We start from the raw sequence: 11,699 nt of genomic DNA, 5'->3' as shown, positions 1-11,699 counted from the left end.
GTATTGAGTGAGTGTGTTATATTATATTTATGTATTTATATATATATATATTTGTATTTATATATATATATATATATATATAATGAAACGGGTGAAATGTAAGGTAGTGAAAACAGTAGAAATAGGTATGTCATGAGTTGATATGTAAGATAATGGTAGAAAATGAGTATGTGTTGATAACATGTTATACATATAATTCACTATTAAAATATTGTTCATACCAGTAATACAACAGCTGAAACATCAAGTTCAGAAATATCACATAAGAATTATACTAAATAAAACAGTTATTTTACTCGTGGAAATTCAAATATCAATCATGAAATATCTAGCTCCAAAGCTATAAATAACAATCAGCACCAGTACTGTTCACAGTGTCATCAGGCAGACTGATCCAAATATCTAAAAACAATCTTAGAACAAGGCAGTGATAAAAGTAACTTTAATTTCTTACTGGTATGATAGCATTGGCCCCCTCCCCACATTTTATGCAAATCAATACTGCTAAATTTATGCAGACTGAAGTTTCAATAATTTGAAAATACACCTTAATACTAACAGTTACTAAACTTAATAAAAAAAAATCCATTTAAGTTTGTGTTGGAATGGAATCAAAAATAGTACCTAAATCACTTGAATGTCCCACCTGATTGTGACTGGAGCCTAAAGTGTAATATTTCTTTACAAGAATGTAACATATTGGTAAAAATTATGATAAGTCAAATATAGAATGACCTTGACAAAATGATTTACTTCTAAAATGTACCAGCACTAAAATTTTTATCAGTGTGCTAACTGGACTGGCCTATTTTCAACTGGAACAAGGTCTAAATGTGTTTTATAAACTTTAAAATTAGTAATATGAGATTCAAGATTTTCCCATAAGCATGCACATTAAGGTTTCTCTTTTAACAGTAAGCATTTTTTGTTTGAATATTCAGACGATTGAAACACAAGATTAGTCTGTAACAGTAAAATGTAAATTTATTTTAATGTCTTACCTTTAAACACAGCTTACTTTGATTAAAAATAACACAACTTACTATTGCTGTCTGTAATTTTTGAATATAAGTAAAACTGAGGCATGTAAAATTGTGAGTATAGGTTAGCATTACATAAATTTGGGTAATGGTTTCCTGTAAATTTAACTTGGTATAAAAATACTGCATAATATCATTAGGATTAGACCTACCTACTTAAGGCTTGGTGAGTAATGAGCCAAGTAAAGCATTGTCTTTATGAATGTATATTTTAATTCATCTCTCATACAGATGAAAAGTAGTGTAAATGAAATAGTGTAATACATGTCTGTATTCTATGAACCATCTGATAAATATAGACACTTACTGTGTCATTTTCAATAACTTACCAAATCAATCTACTACTTAGATGAGAACTAAAGATTAGCCTCTTAATGACATAGCTAATTTCATATACCAGAAGTATGCATTGGCGTAAAACTAAAACTTAAAATGTATTTGTAATATAATAGTCATGTCATCCAGTTCTGAATCAAGACCCTTCTCTTTTTGTTGATGATATAGTACCATTTCTGTCAGTTAGGGTTTACATAGTACATTTCTGTACATAGGGGGTAGAACCATTCAGAATAAAAAAACATACAGTACAGCTTCAAGGCTACCTTATAATTGCTATGAAGATTAGGATTAAAAGCTGTTATTTTTATGCACAAAATACAAGTGCTTTGTGGAGAAATTTTCATTTAGGAATCTGCTTCTGAACCTCACAATTTTCACAAACTTTCTTACATAGAAATGTCGTGTGACATACAATGCCTGTGTGTGTATATATATATATAAATATACATGTGTGTGTGTAATATGAAACATGATAAAAAATGTTTAAAATGTTTTTTTATTAATTTAAGATAAATATGAACACACACATACACATTAGTATAAATACCTGTTTCACGTTTCATATCTTCAAGGATACTTTTCAGTTTCCAAAGTAAGACACTTTTTTTTTTATAAGACTTGTAAGACTTTCAAATGCTTATATACAATATAATATCCATTTCATGTTAATTGTATGTTTTTTGAACATTGTTGAGTTTTTTTTAAAACGAATTTTAAGGGTTAATAAATTATGTTTTTTAAGATTAGTCAGGCATTCATAAAACATTTTTCTTTTATAGTCCTATCTGTTGCTTGTGGAAGACCTTGAACTCAAGATAAGTGGAAGATATTACTATCATGTAAACTTTATCTACAGCTACTTGAATATTGTAGGTTTTTTAAAAGGTTAATTCTCTCTGTGTTGAGGATGTTCTATGGTCTACAATAATGTAACACGAGTGCCTGTAGATGACATTAATGTTTTGTTTCAAACTCTTCAAAAGATAGGTAAACTAAAAATATTTGATACTTTAATTTCATTTTGTTTTTCAGGAACATATTGCTAAGTTTTTTAGAATAGTGTACTAAATTATTATAATAGTTATTAAATTGGATGGTTTTGGAATGAGTGAGTTTAAGACTAATGAAACTATTATCTCACTAACTCTTTACCTATATCACAGTCAGCCATTTATATATATATATATATTCTTAAGTTACTAACGGTAGCTTTTAAAGTCAGTTAATAATCAGTTTAAGGTTCAATTGTGATATGTACATTATTGTTTGTATACAAATTATATTTGTTCCTGAATACATTTAGGGACTACTTACTTATAAACAGACAGTTTCAATGTTTATATAAAAACAACACATTATATTTGTTCCTGAATACTTTTAGGGACTACTTACTTATAAACAGACAGTTTCAGTGTTTATATAAAAAATTATATTTGTTCCTGAATACTTTTAGGGACTACTTATAAACAGACAGTTTCAATGTTTATATAAAAACAAAGCTGAAAATTAATTAGTTGAATGTTATGTAAGGATTTAAGAACTGGATTAAAGAGTCTACTTTTGTTGTTTTTGGTACCTAGTAGATTTTTCAGTGCCAAAATAAATCATCTCATAACTTCTTTCTCAGGATGATTCAGAATTTGTTATTCAAAAAGTAATGACTGTAGAGTGTCGGTGGAAAGCTGAAATTCATGACAAACTTTTCCTCTTTACACAGCTTTGAACATTTTTATACCTTAGTTTTGGGTATGAAAACAAACAAAAAAAACATTATTCCATTTATATAGGTTTTTCAAAGTTTCATCTAGGGTCAGTCTGCAGTCTTTAAACCCATTGTAGTCTTTGAAAATTTGTCCTGTTTATGTTCTATAATGCTTAATAAACATAAAACACCAATTTTGTTATTAAAACTTTGTTAATTTTATGCAATACCTGTTAAATAAAGGTTCAGAAGTAAGAACATTAGTTAGAATACTTATGTATTCATGGGAAGTTGAGTTGCCTTGTTAGAAATACCTATATGAATCTCCGATTCTCTGCCATGACCTGTAAATGAATGTTTTATATTTTAATTATGCTAACATGATTAATAAACCATTTATTAAGCATACAAATAGCTGAGAATATTTATGTGTTGGGGGAAAAAAGTTTTTTTTTTCTTCAAAATGCTGTAAACTCATTAAAGTTCTGTTATTAAAGGTGGATAGTTCTTAGTTTTTTTTGTATGTTATGACTTTAAAACTTATTTTCCTTGTTCACATCTTTGAAAATAACTTTTAGTAATATTAAAGTTACATTTGTGTAAATGGTTGATTTTGATATTTCATTTTCTTACTGAAGCATATTTGCCTCTTGGGTAATTCACAAGTGATTAAAGTGGTAGTTTTTGAGATGATAAAGTTGTTTTTTAATATACATTAAACTAGGTGTATCACTGTTTTTCACACAAATAAGCTAGAACTCAAACGGAAAGTCATTTTAAATATTCAAAGTTGAATTTAGAGAGTGTCAGTAACAGTAATTTAGTTGTTTTAGAAAAAAAAAGTATTGTTTATCAATAGCACTTTGGGTGTTTGGACAAAGACAGGGTCCCAGGAACAGCTGTACTTTTTGTTAAATAACCTGAATTTTTTTTAATATAATCACGTTTAAAAGTAAAGAATAGAAATACTGATATACATTTAGTGAAGTCAAATTACTGTGGTTAAATTGGCATGCTTGTTTTCTATGGTCAATCTTGAATAAAAATTTTATCAGAGGTTTTATTCCAGCTCTTGTTTCTTTGCAAGAATAACTGAATCTAGAAGGGAAAATATAAATATTTTTATATTCAATTGACCATTTATACATAACGAAAGGTTATTAGATTTTAATTTCCCTATAATACTAAGCCAAAAAGTGAATTAATTTGTAGGGATGGGACGGATTTTGAATATCTGATATCTGATTGGACAGTAGATGTGTGACCATACATACTGGAAAAGCAACATAAGTGTAAGCTACCATTTCATTATAGCATAGTATTAAACTAATTACTTCATCATGTTTTGGAAAAATTGATGACGATGTAAATGATCTTGTGCAGTTTCACATGAGTGAGTGATCATTGTTGACCCTTTAAGGGAATGCATCATGTGGAAGCATCAGATAATGCTTTACACCCCCGACCCCTCCATTGAGACTTGTTTAGATTATGGTTGCTGTTGCAAGTGTGACTGTTACTTTACTCTTCTGATCCTCTCCATTGAGACTTGTTTGGATTGTGCTTGCAATTGTTACCACTAGTTGTGACCATTGCTTTACACCCCTGATCCCCCACTGAGACTTGTTTGAATTGTGCTTGCTGTCATTATCACTAGTATGACTGTTTGTGGCATACAGTTCAACACAGTGAGTGGGCATTATGTTTTTAAGGTTATGTAATGACTACCAGGACTTGCACTCTTTAATACCAGAGAAAATATACTACTATGTTTAAAAGCTAATATAAATCCCCAATGGCTAGATTATGCAATAGCTATCATATGTGACACATAAGCTGGTAGTATCCTGCCTGCATAATATTGTGAGGTAATCCGTTGATGGAAATGCCATATAATTATCAAAGTCATCACAAAGTTAATATTTGATTAGATCTGATAATATATTCCTATCTCTACTAATTTGCATATCTTAACTTTTGGTCAACAAATTGAAATTCTGTTGTTTTTAGTCATATTTCTGGTTTAATGAGCTACATTTATATGTACTACAGTTGTTGTTTTATATATGTTTAATGGTATTTTTGAACTGCTGTTTTACCCAACTCATAACTTAAAGGGGGAAATAAGAGTTTTTGCTACATTTGTGCTTTCTGTTTCAATGACCTTTTTGTGTGTGTTTCAGCTTGTTTTTAAATGAAATGATTTATATTTAGTTATTTTCACCCTTCTAAAAGATAGAAATGAAAACAATATATGTTGCATATTTTGTAGTAGAGTTATATTTGTTTTCATCTTCATGTGTTCTAACGTTATTAGCAGTAGGTTAAATTAAGAGATGGTAGCAAAATCTACAGTGCCATCATAAACACAAGTATATTGTATTAGAAACCATATGTCAACATATGCTTTAGAACTTATTACCACTTATTTTCTGTATTGGGTACCTACCAACGTGTTTGAGGGTTTATAACATTAAAATTTGTGTATCAGTGGGCAAAGCACAGAAAGTCCATTATGTACCTTCCAATGTTTATATGTAAATTGTGAATCTCTCATGGGTTAATGTTTTGTTTGGCCAAAAACATTATTTCATTATGACTTTTTCTCTTATCATAAAATATTGCAAAATATTATTTTTTTCCACTGACATTTTTTTTTTTGTCAAAGGAAATTAATATTTTTTATTTTGGTGGGAAATTGTTAAATATATTTATGAATGTATAATTCTCTCTCTTTTTTTTTCTCTCTGATCAATAAAGGTATCTGTTTGATGCTGTAATCAGTTTATATTGGGTTGCTAGAGATGGTGATGAAGTAATAACTAAATATAGAATACTGGAGAGCTGATTGACAATATCTGTTTTTGTATTTCGATGCTATTCTGTGTTTATTGCTTTGACAAGGTGTTTTTTTTTACCAGTAGACAGAATGGTTTTTGGAAAGGAATTTTGTAATCGAAAAAAATAAATACAGAAAATGTTTGAAATATATTTTTAACAGTTGCTCAAGTTAATACAACTGTTGGATTTTCATCACTATAAATAACTGTTTTATAGTTATCAAAATGCATACCAGTTTATGTCGTACTTTAAAAGATATGTCACATTATTTTAATACCTAATAATGACAACTGTTTAAAACAATAAATAATCCAAAACACTTACCAGTGAAAGAATATTGTTTTCACTTTTGTACTCTTCAACGGATTTTTTGAATATCATTTAACAACGTAAATGAAAAGCTATTAGTTATATGTAGGTATAACTATAGATGTGTATAGGTATAGATTTGATGTGTTAACGGAAGTTACCAATAAATGTGTGACAGGTGTTTATTATTTTTTGTAATGATTATGAATATATGCATATGAAAGAAGTTGCATTGCAGAAATAGAATTGATGCTTCCAGGAGTTTTTGTTACTCACGTGAATAACAAACTGGTGTTGTAATAAACATTATAAAACTTGTTGCCAAAAATACCTGTGTTTCTGTTACTTATAAATATTAACTTACGATATGTGCAAGCTACTTACTTGAAGCAAAACTAAAGATCAACCTGGTAATGAATGCAGATAATACATTTGTTTTACGTGTCTACTTATAAAGATTAGAATGCTTTGTTTCATCACTTAGGTACCATTCCTGGTAAAGATAATTCCAGTCATAAATATAATAATATCTAACAAGATTCGGACAGTTTAGGATATAAATTATGCTAGACTTAAGTTATATCTAGCTAACAACATAAAACCATCTCTATGATGAAAGTAATAGTATTATTAAGAAATAATAAAATTATATTTATTAAATATTCTAACCAATACTGTTAATGAAAGTAACAATAAAAAAATAATAGAGTATGCTTTAAAAACCATTAGTTTAAATTTTATTTTCCAAGAACGTGTAACATGCGATTTTCCAGAAAAGCAATATATATATATATATTTAAAGAATCAACTTTCTGACTTGAACAGAGAAATGTTTAAATATTAAAGGGCTATTTTAAAGTTATAGTAATAAATGTAATACACGAAAAATGTAGTAGTTAAATCTAGTGTGATTCAAACATAAGACGAATAAATAATTAAGAGCTAAAGAAAGTATACATCAAACTAGTTAATTTCTTATGGTAATAAGTCTGTGTTTGTTTCTATTTTTAATTTATTGCCCTTTTTTTTTTATAGAAGACAAATGATGTTATTTTATTAATTCCAATAACCAAATTAAACACTTATAAATACTAGCGCCTTTTGTTACCGCCAAAACAGAAATCGCACTCTTCATTTTAAGGTGGTGGGTAGTGTTAACAAACTGACTTCTCTGTAGTCAAGCACTTGGAGTTTAAGGACAGCTAGCGCAGATATCTCCCGAGTAGCTTTGCACAGTATTCACCAAAATAACACAAAAGAATCAATATTTATGCATAATTATAAATCAGACATGCTCGCCCTTTCAGCCGTGGGTGCGTTATAATGGTACAGTCAATCCCACTATTCGTTGGTAAAAGAGTTGGCGGTGGGTGGTGATGACTAGCTGCCTTCCCTCTAGTCTTACGCTGCTAAATTAGTGACGGCTAGCGCAGATAGCCCTCGTGTAGCTTTGCGCGAAATTCAACAAACAAACATTTAGTGAGCGACACTAACGTTATTATACAATCATAGTATTAATTCGATTGTTTACGCGTTTATTGTCGTATGCCAGATACACATGTAATGTTTTACAAATAAATAAAATGGTTTATTCGTCATTAAAGTATATGTTTATTAATTTTAGGAGATTTTCACAAATATAATAATTATAAGGATTTTAATTAGCTTGGAAATATTTAGAGGATTGCTATGTTGACTGATATTACAACTGCACAAAGTTATGTAATAAACATATATCAGTAACAAAGCAACCTAAGTAAAATGTGTTATTAAATTAAAAGTAGTAGTTTTGCAATTGTTTGATATTTACTGGTAGCCTAGACTTCAATTACAGCGTAAAGCAGAAATATTTGGTCTAAGATGAATTAGGTATTTTAATTTTCTTTTCAATAACGTATGGATATAGTCTGGTTTGAATTGTAAAGAAGAGGGAATACTTAATAGCCGCGGCTGTAATTAGATCTCAAATCAGTCAAGAGATGGAGCTATGAGCTAAACGTTTATACTTGAAAATAAGCTCGGAGCCATTCTATGAGCCGATATGCCGCGGCTAAAAATCAAATCAAATAGTAACTGATATCATATGAGGCTTGTAACATAAGTTTGTATTCAAATACAAATTTAATGACAAACAAATATTGACACTGTCACGTGAAATTTATCAATTCACTAACTTTTCTGCTATATAATATAGCATCCCTAACAACTTACTTGTAAATTTCTAAAACTTTATGTATCTTAACCAAAATTGTTAATACTTCAAAATTTTCAAGTAATTGTATTAATAACATTTCATATTCTAAATATTTCGTTTGAAATGGAAATTTTTTTTATAAAAATTGTGGAATGTTTCATGATTTTTATATTAGCTAATTTTGAAACGTTTAGATGGTTGCTACTTTATTCTGGTGACTGATTTGACAGTTGCGCAAAAGCACATAAAAACACTATCTTTTGAAGAGGACACCGTGCCCGGTCCCCTTTCTAAGCTCTTCATCACAATTCAATTACTGACACTGTTTTTCTAAAGCTAAAAAACTATTTTGACACATTTTGGTGAAATATAAAATGATGTATAAAAAATAAACAATCAAACTTTTGGTTTTGTTAGTTTTATCGCAAAGCCGCACAATATGCTATCTGCCATTTGTTCACCACGGGGAATCGAACGCCGAATTTTAACGTTGTAAACTTACTTCTGAACCACTGGGAGGCACGTAGTGTCGGTACACTGCGAATAAAATGAACAATGAAAAGTAAATGGTTGTGTTTTATACTTTATCAAAGTAGAGATTAAGTATAAAAAAATATATATTGTAATATACATATAAACGCATTAAACAACTTCTAATGTTAATTCATAACTATGAATATAACAGAATGGAATCCTTGATAAAGGTTTTTAAATAATGTGCTTACGAATGGCTAAGCACAATGTAATATATATTTTATGTACAGCTGAAGCTATAAATATATATATAAGCAGTAGCAGCTTTCTTACCTTTTTGTATTGTACACATGCGTAAATCGAGTGCAACAAACTTGAAATATTATTCTAGCTATGACGTAGCATACGTTCAAGTTAGATTAACTTTTAAGCCAAAAGAATTATCATTAGTATAGACTTAGCTCAGATGATTGATAGTTGTGCATAGTTCTAATGCTGATTTTCGGCAAACTGAAACAAAAATTGAAAAATTATGTTTTCACGTTTTGTAATATACGATTGTGCGGCTCGTGTACGATAACGTTTATTTGTATGTATTGCAATATCTCAAACTTGTTTATTTTGAATACAATCCTTATTTTCATACAAATCAAAATGGTAAAGTTACTTGAAACTCTGGTACCAGTTTATTGCTACAAGGTTTAATACGTGTATTTACATTTAGATCATTTAAACTTGAATGAAACAAGCAGTTTGAGTAGCACATGATCAGACCAACCTTTGATGTGAAGACGTACCTTTCAATTATGTTATGAATTTTGGTAGTAAGCAGTATGGCTGAAGATGCGATGATGGTTAGACATTTTCTGCGTCATTTTGGTTAGTATGATTCTAAAGTTTATAATTTTGTGAACCAAACATTTCTATGAAAAAAAACCCACCAGTCAGAACTTACAAAATGTACGAACGATGTGCTAAATATCTTATATGAGACAAAACATTGAGTATTGATGTATAACAGGTGTGTTTCAACTTATTTAATATAAGTCGATGATAATTATATTTTAAAATAATAAATTACAAACATTATAAAGGGTGATATTATACAAACACAATTAAACATCTAGATTATAAACGTTAGTATCTCTAAAGGCTATAATATTTGTTAGTATAATTTACAATATTTTTACCATACAGTTGTTGTAAGCTATATTTTCAAGGCTTCAATTTAACTGTTTTGTCATGTTTGTTTGCTGGAAGAAGCTAGTCATTACGTCATGATCTGGAAGCTTCCAATACTATGTAGAAAACGAGTAATAATATAAATGCCAAATAGTTATTGGGTGGAGTATTCATTGAATGAGATATTCAGTTCAATGTCAATTAGACAATGAGAGTTAGTGCATCTGTTCTTCAGTAAGATAATCAATCAACTAGTCGATCATTAAGTGAGGAAATTCCACAAGTAAGTTAGACTTGCGTACCATTACTCTCAGAATTTCTGATGAAAGTTGTTTGTAAAGTCAGGCCTACAAGTGAGTATAGCCTGTACTGTAGCAAACGTTATTGAAGAAATAATTCCTTATAGTTACGTGATAGAACACGTTATGACACTTTGAAGTAAAACGGGGAGTGAAATATGCTGATTCGTACAGAAACGTGTTGAAAAAGTGACAAAATGTTTTTTCTCATAACAAACGTTTTGTGTATAGTATATATTTAATATGTTCAAGCAGTAAATTATGTTAAAGTATCACAAACTGAAAATATTGGGTGATTTGCAAAAACAAAAAAAACAACATTATTATAATTAATGTCGTGTGTCAATAAATCTTTGGAATCTAAGAATTTTGTAATTGAGACTTATTCATACGAGAAGGCAAACTTCAATCTGGTTCGAAGACATTGAAATTTGATGCAATCCGATTGTTTTATGTCGAGTCCCTCGGTGGATAAGCGGTAGCTTTCCAGATTTACAATGCAAACATCCATGGTTTCATTGGACAGAGAACATATAGTCTATTGTGCATTTTTGCGATAAAAATTCCAACGACAACAATCTTTTATGTCAAATGTTATGTGGATTTTACAGGCTATAAATTAGAAAACATATCTAACGTCATTTGATTTTGTTTCCTTTTCCTCTTATGTAGTCAGTTAGCAACGTTTCCTGTTGACAACGGGAAGTAGTATTTAACTTCATGTACCCTTTTATGTTAAGGATAACGTGATCTTTGCAACCAAAGATATGACTTATTTTTTTCAAACAATCTGTATTTGTTATAATTAAGAATGGCGTCGCCTGTTTCACAAGCTAAATAAAGCTAATTTTAGTTTCGCCGAAGGAAAGTTGTTTTAAAGGGAGTAAAACATTTAGCATTGTGGTGTTTCTAATACCCAAAATAAACTAAAAATAATTCAACTTAATTAGGTTTAAGCTAATCTTAATAAATGTCTTCTTGTCACACTTTTTTTTTTAAGTAGCAATTACTGAAAACATATTTCATTCATCAAATAAAGAAAAGGAGTCAATACATAAGTAACATTCAAAACAGATTTCGTTCCTTAACTAAATCAATTGAGTCAATAGAAATCCCTGAAAAACAGATTTTGTTAATCAAATAAATCATGAGAGTCAAAGAAAAGGAGTCAATACATAAGTAACATTCAAAACAGATTTCGTTCCTTAACTAAGTCAACGGAGTCAATAGAAATCCCTGAAAAACAGATTTTGTTAATCAAATAAGTCATGAGAGTCAAAGAAAAGGAGTCAATACATAAGTAACATTCAAAACAGATT

General features: G+C 29.3%; 1 protein-coding gene across 2 annotated transcripts in view; it reads left to right on the top strand.

The window, feature by feature from the left end:
• Positions 1–6,419, top strand: part of LOC106461805 (secretory carrier-associated membrane protein 1-like) — a 39,458-nt gene extending 33,039 nt beyond the window's left edge. For both annotated transcript variants that reach the window (XM_022388884.1, XM_013921659.2), the window contains one exon: positions 2,159–6,419. The gene's annotated coding sequence lies outside the window, so the exon portion shown is untranslated. The remainder of the gene's footprint in view (positions 1–2,158) is intronic.
• Positions 6,420–11,699: the final 5,280 nt, after the last annotated feature.

Source organism: Limulus polyphemus, unplaced genomic scaffold, assembly GCF_000517525.1.
Source record: "Limulus polyphemus unplaced genomic scaffold, Limulus_polyphemus-2.1.2 Scaffold1035, whole genome shotgun sequence".
In the NCBI taxonomy this organism is placed as follows: domain Eukaryota; kingdom Metazoa; phylum Arthropoda; class Merostomata; order Xiphosura; family Limulidae; genus Limulus; species Limulus polyphemus.
The sequence above is the reverse complement of the archived record's forward strand: the minus strand, read 5'-3'. Positions and strand labels throughout refer to the sequence as shown.